At 47.3% G+C, this 22,330-nt stretch overlaps 1 protein-coding gene across 1 annotated transcript in view; it reads left to right on the forward strand.

Annotated features, from left to right (window-relative positions):
- The first annotated feature begins 3,725 nt into the window (after positions 1-3,725).
- Positions 3,726-22,330, forward strand: part of LOC140430804 (cyclic nucleotide-gated channel beta-1-like) — a 332,757-nt gene continuing 314,152 nt past the window's right edge. The window contains exon 1 of the mRNA XM_072518510.1: positions 3,726-3,827. The gene's annotated coding sequence lies outside the window, so the exon portion shown is untranslated. The remainder of the gene's footprint in view (positions 3,828-22,330) is intronic.

A 22,330-nucleotide genomic window follows, 5' to 3' on the forward strand; every position in this document is an offset into this window, starting at 1 on the left:
GATGCTTTCAGAACCCAGGGGGAAGGGAGTAGTGCTTCTTTTCACACATCTAGAAGGTGTATTTGAGGACTGATTACTTTGTAGTGAGTCGGGAGATTTTGGTTGGGGTGGAGGGTGCAGAGTATGCGGGGATAGTTAACTCGGACCATGCACCCCACTGGCTGGAGATTCGGTTTAGATCAGGACGAGAGCAGAGGCCGGGGTGGAGGTTTGACTCGGGGTTGTTGGCAGATGGAGATTTTTGTGATAAGGTGTGGGTGGCGATTAAGGAGTATGTGGAGTTGAATCAGAATCAGGAGATGTCGAAGGCCATTTTTTGGGAAGCACTGAAGGCAGTGTTCCGGGGGGGAATTTATTTCATTTAAGACCCGTGTGGATAGGGAAAAGAGAGAGGAACATGAGCGTCTAGTGAACGGGATAGTGGAGATGGACAGGGAATATTCGAGGATGCTCACCGTGGAGGGATTGGCGATGAGGAAAATGTTGCAGGGGCAATTTGGCAGACTGACAATGGGGAGGGCAGTAGAGCAACTGTGTAGGGCAAGGGGGTGCAATATGAGTATGGGGAGAAGGCGAGCTGCATGCTGGCGCACCAGCTGCAGAGGCAGGCTATATCCAGGGAAATATTGAAGATACGGACTGGGGCTGGGGATGTGGTGTCAGAGCCATGGAAGATAAATGAGGCATTTAGGGAGTACTACCAGGGACTTTATGAGGTGGACCCGGGAGGAGAGGAGGGGACATGTGGGGTTTCTGGACAAGCTGGAATTTCCCCAGGTGAAGGAAGCGAAGAGGCAGGCGTTGGAGGGGCCCCTGTGGCTGAGGGAGGTGCTGGATAGTATCAGAGATATGAAGTCGGGGAAGGCCCCTAGGCCGGATGGGCACCCGGCGGAATCTATAAGGAATTTGCAACGGACCTGGCACCACATCAGTTGGAGGCATTTAATGAAGCACTGGAGAAGGGGGGGTTGCCGGAGAGGATGACGCAGGCAGTAATCACAGTAATCCCCAAAAAGGGGAAGGACCCGGTGGAATGTGTGTCGTATGGGCCCATATCACTTTTGAACACGGATGTGAAAGTATTGACTAAGTTGTTGGCAGGGAGGGTGGATGAGTGTGTCCCCGGGGTGGTGGCAGAAGATCAAACAGGCTTCGTGAAGGGCAAGCAGCTCACGAGTCATATAAGACGGCTCTTGAATGTGGTGATGAATCCGTCGGGGGCTCTGGTACCAGAGGTGGTGATGTCCATGGACACGGAGAAGGCATTTGATTGGGTGAAGTGACGGTACTTGTTCGGGGTTTTGGGAAGGTGTGGGTTTGGGCCGAGATTTGTGGCATGGGTGCGGTTGCTGTATGTGGCACCAAGGGCGAGGGTGAGGATGAATGATATGAGCTCACAAAGCTTTGACTTACAGAGGGATACGAGGCAGGGATGCCCGCTGTCACCGTTGCTGTTTGCGCTGGCCATAGCACCATTGGCGATGGCTCTCAGGGGGTCGGCAGAGTGACGGGGGATTATGAGAGGACTGAGGGAGCATCGGGTGTCGGGCAATGGCCTCTTGCTGTATGTTTCGGATCCGCTGGAGAGTATGGGAAGGATTATGGGCCTGTTGGAGAGGTTTGGCAGGTTCTCAGGGTACAAGCTGAATGTAGGGAAAAGTGAGGTATTCCCGGTGAATGAGCTGGCACTGTGGGTAATTTAGGGGGGATGCCATTTACAGTAGCGAGGGATAGGTTTAGGTACTTGGGGATACAGGTAGCGAGGGAATGGACGGGGCTCCATAAGTGGAACTTAATAAAGCTGGTGGAGGAGGCCAGGGAGGATCTTAAGAGGTGGGATACACTGCACTTAATGCTGGCAGGGAGGGTCCAAGTGGTGAAAATGAATATTCTGCTAAGGTTCTTGTTTGTCTTTCAAGCTCTCCCGATCTTTATATAAAAAGGCCTTTTTCGGAAAGTGGACACGATCATCTCAGACTTTGTATGGGTGGGGAAGGTGCCGGGGGTGGGGAGGATTCTGCTACAGAGGCAGAGGCAACAGGGGGGTTGGCGTTGCCGAACTTGCTTCATTATTATTGGGTGGCGAATGTGGACAAGGTGCGGCGGTGGTGGTGGGAAGGGGTAGAGTGGGTTAGGATGGAGGAGGAATCTTGTACGGGGTCTAGTTTGAGGGCTATGGTGACATCAGCTTTGCCAATGGCTCTGAGTAGGTATTCAGGGAGCCCAGTGGTGCAGTCCACAGTGAAGATATGGAATCAGCTGAGGAGGCATTTTAGGGTGGAAGGGACGTCGGTGCTAACGCCGCTGTGCGAGAATCATGGGTTTGAGCCGGAGGGGATGGATAGTGTATACAGGAGGTGGAGGGAAGTGGGGCTGGTCAAGGTGAGGGATTTGTATTTGGAGGAAGGGTTCACCAATCTGGAGCAGCTAAGGGAGAGAGTAGAGCTGCCAAGGGGTAGTGAGTTCAGGTATCTGCAGGTTAGGGACTTTGTGCGAAAGGTCTGGAGGGGGTTCCCTTGGTTGCCGGGATACACCCTGCTGGAACGACTGCTGCTTCCGGATGTGGAAGGGGAGGGAAGAATTGGGGATATATATAAGTGGCTGGGGGAGCAGGGAGGTGAGCGGGTGATGAAGATCAAGGAGAAATGGGAAGCGGAGTTGGGAATGTAGATCAATTGGGGAGTGTGGAGTGAGGCACTGCGTAGCGTAAACGGGACCTCCTCTTGTGCAGGGATGAGCCTGATACAGTTTAAGGTGGTGCACAGGGTGCATACGACTCGGGCGAGAATGAGTGGGTTCTTTCAGGGGGTAGCAGGTGAGTGTGAGAGGTGTGGGCGGGGCCAGCGAATCACACGCACATGTTTTGGGGTTACGAAAAATTGGGAAGATTCTGAGCGGGAGTGTTCGCAGTCTTAGCCAGGATAGTGGAGGAGGAGGTGGACCTGGACCCTTTAGTGGCGATATTTGGGGTCTCAGAGAAACCGGAGCTCATGGAGAGGAGGAAGGCCGATGTCTTGGCCTTCACCTCTCTGATTGCACGGCGGCGAGTTTTGCTGGAGTGGCGGTCGGCATCGCCACCGAGGGTTGAAGCTTGGTTGGGTGACCGGTACGACTTCCTACGGTTAGAGAAGATAAAGTATGAGTTAAGGGGCTCTTCAGGGGGGTTTGAGGAAAGGTGGGGGATGTTTGTGACCGTGTTTGAGGGGCTGTTTGTCACGGGGGAGGGGGAGGGGGTGAAAAAGGGGAACAACCTGTATAGACTGTTAAGTTGATTATCGGGAAGTATGTTTCCCGGGGTGTTTGTTCCCTGTACCTGTTCTGATGCATGTTTGTAATAAAATACATTTTTTAAAAAAAATTGGATAGCACCCGCATAGAGCTGACATAGAACAAAGGGCCGAATGACCTCCTCCTATGTTGCATTGCTATGATTCACCCCTCTATATAATCAGGCAGGGAGATGCTGTGCTTTCTATGGTAGCACATTGCCGAGTATTACCTTTTTCACTAATCTCTTTCCTCATTTTCAACTTCAGCTTTAGTTTCCCCCTCACTCATTTCCCCATCATTTTCTATTTCCTTATCCCCTTTCCTCACTTATTATTTTTAATTCTTCCACTTTCTTTTTCTCCCTCTTCCCCTGTCGCATCTCTTTGACTTTATTGTGGAGAAACGTCCTTCATCGCCTTAATCTTTTCCTTGCAGGGTGCTTAATCTTCCCTCGGGTCCCAGACTGCCCGGGATCAGTAATTCACACGCACAAGCTTATACACGGAGATGCAACTTTCAGGAATGGAGCCCACTCAGTAACCTCTCCAATACCACAGGTAAATGTTGCGTTGTTTCGATTTTGATGCTTGAGGCACAAACTTGTAATCTTCTTGGGGAATGAAATGGTAAAATCATAGTCAAACTGCCAACTGTATCTGCAGATTTGAAATCTGGCTGTTACCCGTATTTTTTTAATTGGATAAGGAATTGTCTGATTTACATAGTAGTATATGAGAACAGCAGGTTACAATATTCTGCAATTACACAGAACATCAGACAATGAACAATGTCAATGAAATTTCAGTAACTTGATTACACTATCTTGCTTATACCTTGAGTAGCTCATGGAAAGACTGCAGCATATCCCAAAGCCTTTGATGGTTGTCCGTTATAGTGTTAAATCAGATAATCAGTATACAGCGAATGCAATATTAGTGACTCACGAAGTATCATTTTTACTGAGGCTTCCTGAAAGATTTTGATATTCAGTTGCTTTGTGTGATTCAAGCAATCTCAGTTAAAAATCTGCTCAAACCAGTCATGTTTTAGTTTTGTTACTGTTGCTGCTGTATCGATGATACATTCACTGATGTACCGTTTGTGTGGATTATTTTATAGTATGATTCACTCAAATGGCTGCTGTATTATATTTCAGCATTGTTCAGCAAATGTGCAATATCACTGTGCGAGCAATATCAAATTTAAAATATAATAAGGATAGAAGCTGCAGAATGCCATAATACAGTAGCTTTGGATGTCCTTGTTCACAAATCACAAAAGGCCAGTATGCAGGTACCGCAGGTATAGCAGGTAATTAGGAAGGCAAAGTAAATGTTGGCCTTTATTACAAGGGATTGGTGTATAAAAGTAGGAAAGTCTTTCTGCAACTGTACTGGGCAGGTAAGACCACACGGAGTGGAGGAGTACACTTTTACTTAAGTATTTGCATTGGAGATAGTTCAGAGAAGGTTCAGTAGGCTGAGCCCTGGGATGAAGGGATTGTCTTAGAAGAATAGGTTGAGTAGGTTGGACCTATGCTCATTGGAATTTAAAAGAATTCAAGGTGTTCTTGGTGAAACATGCAGGATTCTGAGGAAGCTTACAGGGCAGGCGTTGCGAGGATGTTTCCCCTTGTGAGAAGGTCCAGAACTAGGGGGCACAGTTTATAAAAATGGGGCTCTCATTCTAGACAGAAATTAGGAGAAATTTCATCTTTCAGAAGGTTCTTAGTCTTTGGAATTCTGTCATTGGAGAGCAGTGGAGGCTGGGTGATTGGAGTTTAAAAGATTTTTGATCTACAAGGGAGTCAAAGGTTATGGGGAGTGGAGATGGGGAACAGATAGGAAAGTGGAGTTAGTCCCACAATCAGATAAGCTATGATCTTATTAAATAAGACCATAAGACCATAAGACACAGGAGCAGAATTAGGCCACTCGGCCCATTGAGTCTGCTCCGCCATTCAATCATGGCTGATATTTTTCTCATCCGCATTCTCCTGCCTTCTCCCCATAACCCCTGATCCCCTTATTAATCAAGAACCTATCTATCTCTGTCTTAAAGACACTCAGTAATTTGGCCTCCACAGCCTTCTGCGGCAAAGAGTTCCACAGATTCACCACCCTCTGACTGAAGAAATTCCTCCTCATCTCTGTTTTAAAGGATTGTCCCTTTAGCATGAGAATGTGCCCTCTGGTTCTAGTTATTCCGACTAGTGGAAACATTCTCTCCATGTCCACTCTATCCAAGCCTCGCAGTATCCTGTAAGATTCAATAAGATCCCCCCTCATCCTTCTAAACTCCGATGAGTACAGACCCAGAGTCCTCAACCGTTCCTCATAAGACAAGCTCTTCATTCCAGGGATCATTCTTGTGAACCTCCTCTGGAACCCTTCCAAGGCCAACACATCTTTCCTTCGATATGGGGCCTAAAACTGCTCACAATACTCCAACTGGGGTCTGACCAGAGCCTTGTACAGCCTCAGAAGTACATCCCTGCTCTTGTATTCTAGCCCTCTCGATATGAATGCTAACATTGCATTTGCCTTCCTAACTACCGGCTGAACCTGCTCGTTAACCTTAAGAGAATCTTGAACAAGGACTCCCAAGTCTCTTTGTGCTTCTGAATTCCTCAGCATTTCCCCATTTAGAAAATAGTCTATGCCTCCATTCCACCTTCCAAAATTCATAACCTCACACTTTTCCACATTGTATTCCATCTGCCACTTCTTTACCCACTCTCGTTGCCTGTCCACGTCCTTCTGAAGCCCCCCTGCATCCTCAACACTACCTGTCCCTCTACAGATCTTTGTATCATCTGCAAACTTAGCAACAGTGCCTTCAATTCCTTCTTCCAGATCGTTAATGTATATTGTGAAAAGTTGTGGTCCCAGCACCGACCCCTGATGCACACCACTAGTCACCGGCTGCCATCCTGAAAAAGACCCCTTTATCCCCACTCTCTGCCTTCTGCCAGTCAGCCAATCCTCTATCCATGCCAGGATCTTACCCTTAACACCATGGGCTCTTAACTTATTTAACAGTCTCCTATGCGGCACCTTGTCAAAGGCTTTCCGGAAATCTAAATAAATCACGTCCACTGGTTCTCCTTTGTCTAACTTGCTTGTTACCTCCTCAAAGAACTCAAACAGATTTGTCAGATATGACCTACCCTTGACAAAACCGTACTGACTCAGGCCTATTTTACCATGCACTTCCAAGTAGTCCGCAATCTCATCTTTTAAAAAAAATATATATTTTATTCAAGATTTTTGGCCAAACATAACAGTACGTAGTGTTTCTTTTACACAACAATAAAGCAATATAAATAACAGTGGCCAGTTTTAAACAAATAGATAAATAATATATAAACAAAAACAAAAACAAAACTGAATGGCAACTGCCTTGTCCAAAATAAATACTCTCCAAAAATACAATCCAACAATCGAATATACAATTACCTATAACAACTACCTATACATGTTATACATATACAATAACATCTGTGAGAGTCCGTTTGATTCCTCCCCCCCTCCCCCCCTCCCCCCTGGGTTGCTGCTGTTGTCTACTTATTTTCCATTCCCTCTATCTTTCTGTGAGGTAATCGACGAACGGTTGCCACCGCCTGGTGAACCCCTGAGCCGAACCCCTTAACACGAACTTAATCCGTTCTAACTTTATAAACCCTGCCATGTCGTTTATCCAGGTCTCCACACCCGGGGGCTTGGCTTCCTTCCACATTAACAATATCCTGCGCCGGGCCACTAGGGACACAAAGGGCAACACGTCAGCCTCTCTCGCCTCTTGCACTCCCGGCTCTTCTGCAACCCCAAATATAGCCAACCCCCAGCTTGGTTCGACCCGGACCCCCACCACCTTCGAAAGCACCTTTGCCACCCTCACCCAGAACCCCTGTAGTGCCGGACATGACCAGAACATGTGGGTGTGATTCGCTGGGCCTCTCGAGCATCTCGCACACCTATCCTCTACCCCAAAAAATTTACTGAGCCGTGCTCCTGTCATATGCGCCCTGTGTAACACCTTAAATTGTATCAGGCTTAACCTGGCACACGAGGACGATGAGTTTACCCTACGTAGGGCATCAGCCCACAGCCCCTCCTCAATCTCCTCCCCCAGCTCCCCTTCCCACTTCCCTTTCAGCTCATCCACCATGATCTCCCCCTCGTCCCTCATTTCTCTGTATATGTCCGACACCCTACCATCCCCCACCCATGTCTCTGAGATCACTCTATCCTGCACCTCCTGCGTCGGGAGCTGCGGGAATTCCCTCACCTGTTGCCTGGCGAAAGCCCTCAATTGCATGTACCGAAATGCATTCCCTTGGGGCAACCCATATTTTTCCGTCAGCGCTCCCAGACTCGCAAACGTCCCATCTACAAACAGATCTCTCAGTTGTACTACCCCAGTTCTTTGCCATGCTCCAAATCCCCCATCCATTCTCCCCGGGACGAACCTATGATTGTTTCTTATCGGGGACCGCACCGAAGCTCCCGTCCTTCCCCCATGCCGTCTCCACTGCCCCCAAATTTTCAATGTAGCCACCACCACCGGGCTTGTGGTGTATTTCTTTGGTGAAAACGGCAACGGTGCCGTCACCATTGCTTGTAGGCTAGTCCCCCTGCAGGACGCCCTCTCCAATCTCTTCCACACCGCTCCCCCCCCTTCTCCCATCCACTTACACACCATTGAAACATTGGCGGCCCAGTAGTACTCACTTAGGCTCGGTAGTGCCAGCCCCCCCTGTCCCTACTACGCTGCAAGAATCCCCGCCTCACTCTCGGGGTCTTCCCGGCCCACACAAAACTCATAATACTCTTCTCGATTCTTTTGAAAAAAGCCTTCGTGATCACCACCGGGAGGCACTGAAACACAAAAAGGAATCTCGGGAGGACCACCATTTTAACCGCCTGCACCCTACCTGCCAATGACAGGGACACCGTGTCCCATCTCTTAAAGTCCTCCTCCATCTGTTCCACCAACCGCGTTAAATTAAGCCTGTGTAATGTACCCCAATTCTTGGCTATCTGGATCCCCAAGTACCGGAAGTCCCTTGTTACCTTCCTCAACGGTAAATCCTCTATCTCTCTGCTCTGCTCCCCTGGATGCACCACAAACACCCACTTTTCCCCATGTTCAGTTTGTACCCTGAAAAATCCCCAAACTCCCCAAGTATCCGCATTATCTCTGGCATCCCCTCCGCCGGGTCCGCCACATATAGCAACAAATCATCCGCATACAGAGATACCCGGTGTTCTTCTCCCCCCCTGAGTACTCCCCTCCACTTCCTGGAACCGCTCAATGCTATGGCCAGGGGTTCAATCGCCAGTGCAAACAATAACGGGGACAGAGGACATCCCTGCCTCGTCCCTCTATGGAGCCGAAAATAGTCAGACCCCTGTCCATTCATGACCACGCTCGCCATCGGGGCCCTATACAGCAACTGTACCCACCTGATATACCCATCCCCAAAACCAAATCTCCTCAGCACCTCCCAGAAATAATCCCACTCCACTCTATCAAATGCTTTCTCGGCATCCATCGCCACCACTATCTCCGCTTCCCCCTCTGGTGGGGGCATCATCATTACCCCTAGCAGCCTCCGTATATTTGTATTCAGCTGTCTCCCCTTCACAAACCCAGTTTGGTCCTCATGAACCACCCCCGGGACACAATCCTCTATCCTCATTGCCATTACCTTGGCCAGAATCCACATTCAGGAGGGAAATTGGCCTATAGGACCCGCATTGCAGCGGGTCTTTTTCCTTCTTTAGGAGGAGCGATATCGTTGCCTCTGACATAGTCGGGGGCAGCTGCCCCCTTTCCCTCGCCTCATTAAAGGTTCTCATCAGTAGCGGGGCCAGCAAGTCCATATATTTCCTATAGAATTCAACTGGGAATCCGTCTGGTCCCGGGGCCTTCCCCGCCTGCATACTCCCAATCCCTTTCACCACTTCCTCCGTCTCAATCTGTGCTCCCAGTCGCACCCTCTCCTGCTCCTCCACCTTGGGAAATTCCAGCTGATCCAGAAAGCACATCATTCTCTCCTTCCCATCCGGGGGCTGAGCTTCATATAATCTTTCGTAAAATGCCTTGAACACTCCATTCACTCTCTCCGCTCCCCGCTCCATCTTTCCCTCCTCATCTCTCACCCCCCTATCTCCCTCGCTGCTCCCCTTTTCCTCAGTTGGTGGGCCAGCAACCTGCTCACCTTCTCCCCGTATTCGTACTGTACACCCTGTGCCTTCCTCCATTACGCCTCTTCCTTACCCGTAGTCAACAAGTCAAATTCTACATGTAGCCTTTGCCTTTCCCTGTACAGTCCCTCCTCCGGTGCCTCCGCATATTGTCTGTCCACCCTCAGAAGTTCTTTCAACAACCGCTCCCTTTCCCTACCCTCCTGCTTTCCTTTATGTGCCCTAATAGATATCAGCTCCCCTCTAACCACTGCCTTCAGCGCCTCCCAGACCACTCCCACCTGTACCTCCCCATTATCATTGAGTTCCAAGTACCATTCAATACACCCTCTCACCCTTAAGCACACCCCCTCATCTGCCAATAATCCCATGTCCATTCTCCAGGGTGGACGCTGTTGTTTTTCTTCCCCTATCTCCAGGTCCACCCAATGTGGAGCATGATCCGAAATGGCTATAGCCGTGTACTCCGTCCCCGTCACCTTTGGGATCAGTGCCCTTCCCAGGACAAAAAAGTCTATCCGTGAATAAACTTTGTGGACATAGGAGAAAAACGAAAACTCCTTACTCCTAGGTCTACTACTCCTCCCATCTGCTCCATAAAGTCCTTAAGCACCCTAGCTGCAGCCGGCCTCCTTCCGGTCCTGGATCTCGATCTGTCCAGCCCTGCGTCCAGCACCGTATTGAAATCTCCACCCATTATCAACTTCCCCACTTCTAGGTCCGGGATTCGTCCTAACATACGCCTCATAAAGTTGGCATCATCCCAGTTCGGGGCATGCACGTTCACTAATACCACCGCCTCCCCTTGCAATTTGCCACTCACCATCACGTATCTGCCCCCACTATCCGCCACTATAGTCTTTGCCTCAAACATTACCCGCTTCCCCACTAGTATGGCCACCCCCCTGTTTTATGCGTCTAGCCCCGAATGAAACACCTGCCCCACCCATCCTTTGCGTAGTCAGACCTGGTCTATCAGCTTCAGATGCGTCTCCTGAAGCATAACCACATCTGCCTTAAGTTTCTTTAGGTGTGCGAGTATCCGTGCCCTCTTAATTGGCCCGTTCAGCCCTCTCACATTCCACGTGATCAACCGGGTTGGGGGGCTCTTTACCCCCCCCCTTGACAACTAGCCATCTCCTTTTCCAATCCAGCTCCTCACCCGGTTCCCACGTAGCCGTATCTCCCCCAAGCGGCGCCCCCCCGCCCCGACCACCACCCCCCCCATACCAGTTCCCCCTTCTCCCCAGCAGCAGCTACCCAGTTAACCCCCCCCCCCCCCGCTAGATCCCAAACTAGCGTAATTACACCCCCCATGTTGCTCCCAGAAGTCAGCAAACTCTGGCCGACCTCGGCTTTCCCCCGTGACCTCGGCTCACACTGCGCAAGGCCCCCTCCTTCCTGCTTCCCTGTTCCCACCGTGATTACCATCGCGCGGGAACAAAGCCTGCGCTTCTCTTTTGGCCCCGCCCCCAATGGCCGGCGCCCTCAGCTCATCATCCTCCCTCCCCCACGACATGGGGAAGAGAGAAAAGTTACAGGGTCGCAGGATTAACAACTTGGGAAGTCATCTCTTCCCTCTTTTCCCCCCTTCATCCCACATATTCACCCCCCCCACTTTGTCCCAAACGTTCTTTTTATGGCCCGCTCACTCCAGTTTCTCCTCGACAATAAATGTCCACGCCTCATCTGCCGTTTCGAAGTAGTGGTGTTTCCCTTGATGTGTGACCCACAGTCTTGCCGGTTGCAGCATTCCAAATTTAATCTTCCGTTTGTGCAGCACCGCCTTGGCCCGATTAAAGCTTGCCCTCCTTCTCGCCACCTCCGCACTCCAATCTTGATATACGCGGATCATCGCGTTCTCCCACCTACTGCTCCGAGTTTTCTTTGCCCATCTGAGGACCATCTCTCTGTCCTTATATCGGAGAAATCTCACCACTATGGCTCGAGGAATTTCTCCAGCCCTCGGTCTTCGCGCCATAACTCGATAGGCTCCCTCCACCTCCAGCGGACCCGTCGGGGCCTCCGATCCCATTAACGAGTGCAGCATTGTGCTCACATATGCCCCGACGTCCGCCCCTTCTACACCTTCGGGAAGACCAAGAATCCTTAAATTCTTCCTCTTCGCATTATTCTCCAGCACCTCCAGCCTTTCCACACACCTTTTGTGTTGTGCCTCGTGCATCTCCGTTTTCACCACCAGGCCCTGTATGTCGTCCTCATTCTCAGCAGCCTTTGCCTTCACGACCCGAAGCTCCTGTTCCTGGGTCTTTTGCTCCTCCTTTAGCCCCTCAATCGCTTGTAATATTGGGGCCAACAGCTCCTTCTTCATCTCCTTTTTGAGTTCTTCCACGCAACGCCGCAGGAACTCTTGTTGGTCAGGGCCCCATATTAAACTGCCTCCTTCCGACGCCATCTTGTTTTGTGCCTGCCTTCCTGGCCGCTGCTCTAAAGGATCCACCGCAATCCGGCCACCTTCCTCTCTTTTTTCCATCCGTGTCCAGGGGGGATTCCCTTCTGGATTACAGCACAGTGTTTTTTGCTGTTAAAATTGCCGTTGGGGCTCCTATTAAGAGCCCAAAAGTCCGTTCCACCGGGAGCTGCCGAAACGTGCGACTTAGCTGGTCATCGCCGCACCCGGAAGTCCCGCAATCTCATCTTTAATAATGGACTCTAAATTCTTACCAATGACCAAAGTCAGGCTAACTGGTTTATAATGTCCCGCCTTCTGCCTCCCTCCCTTCTTAAACAGCAGTGTTACATTAGCCACTTTCCATCTCTTCGGGACCCTGCCAGTCTCCAGTGATTCCTGAAAGATCATCACCAATGCCTCCACAATCTCCTCAGCTATCCCTTTTAGAACCCCGGGGTGTAGTCCACCCGGTCCAGGTGATTTATCCACTTTCAAACCTTTCAGTTTCCCCAGAACCTTCTCCTCAGTGATGGCCATTACACTCACCTGTGCCCCCTGGTTCTCCTAGAGCTCTGGCATCCCACTGGTGTCTTCCACCGTGAAGCCTGATGCAAAGTAACTATTCAGTTCCTCTGCCATTTCTTTGTTTCCTATTATTACTTCTCCAGCCTTATTTTCCAGTGGTCCAATGTCTATTTTTGCCTCTCTCTTACCTTTAATATATTTAAAAAAACTTTTCCTATCTTCATTTATATTACTAGTGAGCTTACACTCATATTTCATCTTCTCCCCTCTCATTGCTTTTTTAGTTGTCCTCTGCTCGCTTTTAAAGGCTTCGTAATCCTCGAGTTTCCCACTAATCCTCGTCACTTTGTATGCTTTTTCTTTTGCTTTTATGCTGTCCTTTACTTCCCTCGTCAGCCATGGATGCCTCGCCCTCCCCTTAGCATGTTTCCTCCTCCTTAGGGTGAATTTCTGTTGTGCCTCCCGAATAACCTCCAAAAAGTTCTGCCATTGCTGTTCCACTGCCTTCCCTGCTAGGCTCCTTTTCCAATCAACTCTGACCAGCTCCTCCCTCATGTCTTTGTAGTTACCCTTATTTAATTGTAATACCATTACATCTGACTTCAGCTTCTCCCTCTCAAACTGCAGGGTAAATTATATCATATTGTGGTCGTTGCTGCCTAAGGGTTCCTTCACCTTAAGTTCCCTAATCAAGTCTGCCTTATTACACATCACCAAATGCAGAATTGCCCGTTCCCTAGTAGGCTCTGTCACAAGCTGCTCAAATAAAACATCTCTTAGACATTCCACAAATTCCTTTTTTGGGGATCCACTACCAACCTGATTTTCCCAGTCCACCTGCATATTGAATTCCCCCATGATTATTGTAATATTGCCTTTTTTACATGCCTTTTCTATCTCCTGATTTATTTTCTGCCCCACATCTGACTACTGCTAGGAGGCCTGCACATTACTTCCATCAGGGTCTTTTTACCTTTGCGATTCCTCAACTCTACCCACAGAGATTCTATGCCTTCTGATCTTATATCGCTTCTTGCTATCGATTTAACTTCATTCCTTACCAACAATGCAATCCCGCCCCCTTTACCCATCCGCCTGTCCTTTTGATAGGACACCTATCCTTGGATATTTAGGTCCCAGCCCTGATCCCCTTGCAGCCACGTCTCTGCGATGCCCACAACATGGTACCGACCAATTTCAATATGCACAACAAGCTTATTTTCCTTCTTCCGTATACAGCGTGCATTTAGGTACAACACCCTCAGTCCTGCATTGACCACCTCCCTTCTCATACTTGTCACCTTTATTGCTCTGACTCAGGGTGATGGTGTTCTCTTTATTTTGTTCTCTATTTTCCCTTCATTTATTACACCTTCTAAGCTAGCGCTCTGGTTCCCAACCCTGCCATACTAGTTTAAATCCTACTGAGTGACTCTAGCAAACCTCCCACCCAGGATATTGGTGCCCCTCCAGTTTAGATGCAACCCATCCTTCCTGTACAGGTCCCACCTGCCCTGGAAGATATCCCAATGATCCAGAAATCTGAAACCCTCCCTCCTACACCACCAGTTTAGCCATGTATTTAGCTGCACTATCCTCCTACTTCTAGCCTCACTGGCACGTGGCACAGGGAGTAATCCTGAGATTACAATCCTAGAGGTCCTGCTTTTTAGCTTACTGCCTAACACCTGAACTCCTTCTGCAGGACCTCATCACTCTTCCTGCCTATGTCGTTAGTACCTATGGGCACTACAACCTCTGGCTGTTCACCCTCCCCCTTTGGGATGTCCTGTATTTGTTCAGAGACATCCTTAACCCTAGCACCAGGGAGGCAACTTACCATCCTGGAGTCTCTTTCATGTCCACAGAAGTGGCTACCGGTGCCCCTTACTATAAAGTCCCCTATAGCTATCGCTCTCATGCACTTTGCCCTCCCCTGCTGAGCAACAGAACCAGTTGTGGTGCCACTGTTCTGGCTGCTGTTTTTTTCCCCCTGATAGGCTACCCCCCCCCCCCCAACAGTATCCAAAACGGTTTACTTGTTAGAGACGGGGACAGCCACATGGGACTCCTGCACTGACTGCCTACCCTTTCTAGCGGTCACCCATCTCTCTGCCTGCATCTTAGAACATAGAACATAGAACAGTACAGCGCAGTACAGGCCCTTCGGCCCTCGATGTTGCGCCGACCTGTGAAACCACTCTAAAGCCCATCTACACTATTCCCTTATCGTCCATATGTCTATCCAATGACCATTTGAATGCGCTTAGTGTTGGCGAGTCCACTACTGTTACAGGCAGGCAGGGCATTCCACACCCTTACTACTCTCTGAGTAAAGAACCTACCTCTGACATCTGTCTTATATCTATCTCCCCTCAATTTAAAGCTATGTCCCCTCGTGCTAGACATCACTATCCGAGGAAAAAGGCTCTCACTGTCCACCTTATCAAATCCTCTGATCATCTTGTATGCCTCAATTAAGTCACCTCTTAACCTTCTTCTCTCTAACGAAAACAGCCTCAAGTCCCTCAGCCTTTCCTCATAAGATCTTCCCTCCATACCAGGCAACATTCTGGTAAATCTTCTCTGCACCCTTTCCAATGCTTCCACATCCTTCCTATAATGCGGCGACCAGAATTGCACGCAATACTCCAAATGCGGCCGCACCAGAGTTTTGTACAGCTGCAACATGACCTCATGGCTCCGAAACTCAATCCCTCTACCAATAAAAGCTAACACACCATACGCCTTCTTAACAACCCTCTCAACCTGGGTGGCAACTTTCAGGGATCTATGTACATGGACACCGAGATCTCTCTGCTCATCCACACTGCCAAGAATTTTACCATTAGCCCAGTACTCTGTCTTCCTGTTATTCCTTCCAAAATGAATCACCTCACACTGTTCTGCATTAAACTCCATTTGCCACCTCTCAGCCCAGCGCTGCAGCTTATCTATGTCCCTCTGTAACTTGTAACATCCTTCCGCACTGTCCACAACTCCACCGACTTTAGTGTAATCTGAAAATTTACTCACCCATCCTTCTACGCCCTCCTCCAGGTCATTTATAAAAATGACAAACAGCAGTGGCCCCAAAACAGATCCTTGTGGTACACCACTAGTAACTGGACTCCAGTCTGAACATTTCCCATCAACCACCACCCTTTGTCTTCTTCCAGCTAGCCAATTTCTGATCCAAAATGCTAAATCACCCTGAATCCCATGCCTCTGTATTTTCTGCAGTAGCCTACCGTGGGGAACCTTATCAAACGCTTTACTGAAATCCATATACACCACATCAACTGCTTTACCCTCATCTACCTGTTTGGTCACCTTCTCAAAGAACTCAATAAGGTTTGTGAGGCACGACCTACCCTTCACAAAACCGTGTTGACTATCTCTAATCAAATTATTCCTTTCCGGATGATTATACATCCTATCTCTTATAAACCTTTCCAAGATTTTGCCCACAACAGAAGTAAGGCTCATTGGTCTATAGTTACCGGGGTTGTCTCTACTCCCCTTCTTGAACAAGGGGACAACATTTGCTATCCTCCAGTCTTCTGGCACTATTCCTGTAGATAAAGATGACTTAAAGATCAAAGCCAAAGGCTCGGCAATCTCCTCCCTAGCTTCACAGTGAATCCTAGGATAAATCCCATCCGGCCCAGGGGACTTATCTATTTTCACACTTTCCAGAATTGCTAACACCTCCTCCTTATGAACCTCAAGCCCTTCTAGTCTAGTAGCCTGAATCTCAGTATTCTCCTCGTAAACATAGTCTTTTTCCTGTGTGAATACTGAAGAAAAATATTCATTTAGCACCTCTCCAATTTCCTCGGACTCCAAGCACAACTTCCCACTACTGTCCTTGACTGGCCCTACTCTTACCCTAGTCATTCTTTTATTCCTGACACATCTATAGAAAGCTTTAGGGTTATCCTTGATCCTACCTGCCAAAGACTTCTCATGCCCCCTCCTGGCTCTTCTTAGCCCTCTCTTTAGGTCCTTCCTAGCTGACTAATAACTCTCGAGCGCCCTAACTGAACCTTCATGTCTCTTCTTTACATAAGCCTCCTTCTTCCTCTTGACAAGTGTTTCGACTGCTTTAGTAAACCACTGTTCCCTTGCTCGACCACTTCCTCCCTGCCTGACAGGTACATACGTATCAAGGACAAGCAGTAGCTGTTCCTTGAACAAGCTCCACATTTCCATTGTGCCCATCCCCTGCAGTTTTCCTCTCCATCCGATGCATCCTAAGTCTTGCCTCATCGATCATAATTGCCTTTCCCCCAGATATAGCTCTTGCCCTGCGGTAGATACCTATCCCTTTCCATCACTAAAGTAAACGCAATCAAATTGTGGTCACTATCACCAAAGTGCTCACCTACCTCCAAATCTAACACCTGTCCTGGTTCATTACCCAGTACCAAATCCGTGTCTCTATAACTCCTATCTATGACGCTTTCCGCCACCTGCATACTCCTAAGTGCATCCAACTGCTGCTCCAACTGAACCATGTGGTCTGTGAGGAGCTGCCATTGGTTACACTTTCTGCAGACGTAGTCGACCGGAACGGTGGAAGCGTTACAGATCTCCCACATCTCACAGTTAGAGCACTGCACTCCGCTGGGTGTCAGTTAAGCACTAGTTAATTAATTTAAAATAAATACTTAAATTCTTATTAGATTAAGTTACAATTAACTATATGGTCCCTGGCATGAGATATTTACTGTAAAATTAAATGCTAAATACTAATCTCTGCCCTCAGGTTTAGTTACTCTTCTACCTAGTTAATTAATTCGTTTTAATTAGTTTCTTCATTTTTCTTTTCAAATTTAACAGATTCCCTACCAGCCAATCAGGTCACAAATTAACTGTGATGTCACTTCTCAGGTTTTTTTCCCCCCACAATTTTAAAACACAGAAAGAGACACAGATACAGACACAAAGTACCATTCACCTTCCCAGACTGTACTCCGGATTTCTCCCGCTCAGCTCCACCCCTGGTATGAAGAACCTACACTCCTTACCTGCTACTCACCAATCAGCTCTCTCCCTTGTAGTCACCTGCAGCAGGGCAAGGTCACTTGGTGGGGCAGGTTTGATCGGCCAAATGGCTTACTTCTGCTCCTATTTATTACGATCTTAGCACCTTATGATCATTGCCTGTGTGTCGTTCTGCAATGAAACACAATCAGCGCTAGCATTATTCTACTGTACTTACATATTCAGTGCCTGCCCAACAGTGATATACAGTCATCAGGCTTGAAAATCCATGGCCCTTCTAGTTCATTCTCGCCATAAATCAGACAACAAGCCAGCAAAACAGGCTGGAACCTGAATACATCAGGAGAAGCCCTGTTAATTGTTGTGGGCTTTGGTTTGAGAAACTTCCATCTGCCCAAACCTGGTTTTCTGTGTTTCGAGAGTACACAAGCACAGGGTGGAGGAGGAAGGCAAGATAGGGGATTCCCACCTTGCATGTTATTTGGTCACCTCTGGAATCCACCAGGGTGAAAGAAGGTGTTACGACTGCCAGTCCGGTGGAAGTGCAACTCTCAGCTGCAAGGATCAGGCCTGGCCGAGATGGAAGACAACGGGATGCGCCACTCGGGAATTGGGAGACCAATGTGCCAACCTATAGACTGCTGGGCCTCAGGTTGTGGTGCTCATTCCAGCAGCAAGCCACCATCTCAGTCTTGCTGGGTGGGTGCCCAAAATGCACCCAGAATGATATACACTTGAAATATTTAAAACTGGGAATCTCCACTGACCTTGTGGAATCAATGACCGAATTGGCAGATGGCTGACTCTGCCATTTATGTCAGTTCAATGAGCCATGGCACTTCAGGCTTGATATTTGTGTTTTACAATGCTCTCACTGGTATAAGAGCAGTCGGGTAATCTATGTAACCATTTGCACTAGACAGCAAGTGGGCAGAGCAAACACACATCCCACCCAATGCAAGTGATTGATGATCAAATCAGTTTTCATGGTCAGGCCTCATTACCATTCTGTCAGCCAACGTCCACACATTTGGAACACGTCGTCGATGAGAGGGGTCCAAATATTCAGCAACCCACCCATGGAAGCTATCTGGTCCAGGTAAGTTACTGCTAGGAAGGGAGAGAGCATACAAACATAACAGTGTGCCAGCAAATATGGTCAGAGTAGCGAAAAATGGCTTTAAACTAACCGGAGAGAAGGAGGGTTCAGGAGGGAGATTTAGAAATCCAAAGATAAAAGTTGAGGCACGAGGAAGGTATATCGATGTGTGTAAAGAGAAGCTGAGTGAGACAGGAAGGGACAGAGAGTTTAATAGTTACAGTGCATGAGAGAGTAAGGTCCATGCAGGCAATAGTAGTAAAAGCTAAAACTGAAGTCATTTTATTTGAATTCATGGAGCATCCCAATAAGATAGATGAAATAGTGGCACAAATAGAGATAAATGGTTTAGATACAATTGCTATTACAGAGACATGGTTAAAGGGTAACCAAAGTTGGGAAATTAATATTCCAGGGTGTACAATGTTTCAAAAAAGACAAACGGAATGACAAAGGAGGGGTAGCTCTGATAATAAAAGATGACATAAGGACATCTGTGAGAAAGGATGGGTGGAGATTAGATATAGTAAGAGTTACAAAACACTGGTGGGAGTCGTTTATTTGCACATAAATGGTAGTTATACCATTGGACCATTAAACAAGAAATTATTGGAGTTTGTAACAAAGGGAATGTAATAGACGTGGGGAACTTCAATCATCATATAGACTGGACCAATCAAATTACAAAGGTGGTCTGGAAGATGAGTTATTTTTTATTCATTTATAGATGTGGCTGCTGCTGGCTAAGCCAGCATTTATTATCCATTCCTAATTGCGGTTGAGAAGGTGGTGGTGAGCTGCCTTCTTGAATCGCTGAAGTCCATGTAGTGTGGGTACGCCCACAGTGCTGTTAAGGAGGGAGTTCAGGATTTTGACCCAGCGACAGTGAAGGAACAAAGTCAGGATGTTGTGTCGCTTTGAAGGGAACTTACAGGTGATTTTTTTTTTAATTCAAAAAGATATACTTTATTCATAAAATTTATCAGAAGCATTACAGAGCATTTTGAATTGTCTTGACTGTACATTTCCGTCAGAGCTACACATTGCCTTGACTTTCTTCCATTCAATTTTGATAATATTATACACATATCACTCTTTACATTACAATTCCTTCTTAAATATTTACATTGTCATGTTTGTTTTATACATTGGAGTGTTGGTGGCCCAGACCGAGGGGGGTTTACACTGTTACCCGCCCCTCGGTGTACATTTGCTGGAAAGACCTTACACAGTGGTCTTTCCCCATTGCGCCTTGGTGGCAGCTGCCCCAAGCTTGAGTGCGTCCCTCAGCACGTAGTCCTGGACCTTGGAATGTGCCAGTCTGCAACACTCGGTCGAGGACAATTCTTTGCACTGGAAGATCAGCAAGTTTCGGGCAGACCAAAGAGCGTCTTTCACCGAGTTGTTGACCTTCCAGCAGCAGTTGATATTTGTCTCGGTGTGTGTCCCTGGAAACAGTCCGTAGAGCACAGAGTCCTGTGTCACAGATCTGTTCGGGATGAACCTTGACAAATACCACTGCATCTCTCTCCAGACCTTCTTTGCAAAGGCACATTCCACAAGGAGGTGTGTGACCGTCTCATTTCCCCCACAGCCACTCCGAGGGCAGCGTGCATTGGCGCAGAGCCTTCGGGTGTGCATGAAGAATCTGACAGGGAGGGCCCTTCTCACCACCAGCCAAGCTAGGTCTTGGTGCTTGTTTATAAGTTCTGGTGATGAGGCGTTCTGCCAGATGACTCTGGCAGTCTGCTCAGGGAACCATCCAACTTCCAGGTGATGGTGTTCCCGTGTGTCTGTTTGTAGAATGGTTTCATGACAGTTTTCTGGAGTAATACATTGTGGAACCAACTAGGGAGGAAGCTATTTTAGGTCTGTATTGTGCATTGAGACAGGATTAAGTAATAATGTCTAATAAAAGATCCACAGGAAAATACTGTTCATAATACAATTGAATTCAACATTAAATTTGAAAACAACATACTCCAATCACAAACAGGAATCTTAAATGTAAACAAAGCCAATTGCATAGATATGAGGTAGAGCTGCAAAGGTCGATTGGCTCGTTTGTCTAAAAGGTATGGTGGTAACTAAACAATGAGAAACATTTAAAGAAACAATTCAAAATGTTGAACAAAAAAGACATTGCATTGAAAAACATAAACTCATTCATCAGTGGCTTACTAAGGAGGCTAAGGATAGAATTATATTAAACAATAGGATTACAATGTTGCAAAGAACAGTAGTCAATCTGAGGATTGGTAGTGTCTTAGAAAGCAGCAAAAGGCCACCAGAAAGTTGATAAAAAGGGAACAATAGACTATGGGAGTAAACTAGTTACGAGTATGAAAACAGATTGTAAGACTTTGTACAGGTACAAAAAGGAAGAGAGTAGCTAAAGTAAACATTGGTCCCTTAAAATCAAAGACTGGAGAAATTATCATGGGGAATGAAGAAATGGCAGAGAAGTTGAATAAATATTTTGCATCTGTCTTCACAGTGGAGGACAGAGGTGATATACGAGAAATAGCCTTGGAACCAAAATGAGTGGGGGAATTAAGCTAATGCAAACCAACAGAGAAAAAGCACTGGAGAAACTCGAGGAACTAAAATCATACAAATTCCTAGGAGCTGATGGCTTACATCCAAGGGTTCTAAAAGAGGTAACCACAGATACAGTGGATGCACAGATTATGGAATGACTTCAGCAGAATGGCTAGCAAATATAACACTGCTATTCAAGAAAGGGAGGAGAAAGACTATTGCGTTACCCAGACCCCAGACGTCTGGAAAGTGGTGGAATCTATTAAGGAAGTCTGAACAATGCACTAAGGAAGACTTAATATGATTAGAACAAGTCAACATGGTTTTATGAAAGGGAAATCCTTTTTTTTGGAGGGTATAACCTAGTAAGCTAGATAAAGGGGAGCCAGTAGTTGTAGTACTTTGATATTCAAAAGACATTTGATAAGGCACCACACAAAAGGTTGACAGGCAAGTTAAAGGGCTCATGAAGTTGGAAGTAATGTATTAGCATGTATTGAGGGCTGGATAATGGACAGGATGCATAGTATAGGATAAATCAGGCATTTTCAAGTTGCCGGGATGTGACAAGTAGAGTTCCACAAGGATCAGCGGTGACGCCCAGCTATTTATAATCTATTAATAACTGGGACAAAAGGACAAAGTATCTAAATTTGCTGTCTACACAAAGCTAGGTGGAAATGTAAGTTGTGAAGAGGATGCAGAGCGTAATAGGCAGGTTTGTGGGCAACAAGGTAGCAGGTGGAGTAAAATGTGGGTCAGTGATTCATTTTGGTCATAAGAATAGAAAAGCAAAATATTTTTTATAAGACCTGAAGCTTATAAATGCTGATGTTCAGAGAATCACAGGTGTTCTCCTACAGGAACACAGAAAATTAGCATGCAGGTACAGCAATAAATTTGGAAGCAAATGGCATTTTGGCCTTTACCACAAGGAGGTTGGAGTACAGGAATAAGGAAGTCTTGCTATAATTGTATGGGCTCTGGTGAGACCCCATCTAGAACACTGTGCTCAGTTTTAAGGAAGGATATGCTTACATTGCAGGCAGTATATCGGATGTTCACTAAATTGGTCCCTGGGATATGAGAAAGGTCCTCTGATGAGAGGCTGAGTAAATTGGGTCTATATTTTTGGGATTTTAGAAGATTGAGGAGTGATTTTCCTGAAGCATTCAAGATTATGTTGAGGATCGGCAGGGTAGATATTGAGAGATTGTTTCCCTTGGCTGGGGGATCGAGATCATGGAGACACAATTTGAG

The sequence above is a fragment of the Scyliorhinus torazame genome, chromosome 10 (genome assembly GCF_047496885.1).
Source record: "Scyliorhinus torazame isolate Kashiwa2021f chromosome 10, sScyTor2.1, whole genome shotgun sequence".
Classification (NCBI taxonomy): Eukaryota; Metazoa; Chordata; class Chondrichthyes; order Carcharhiniformes; family Scyliorhinidae; genus Scyliorhinus; species Scyliorhinus torazame.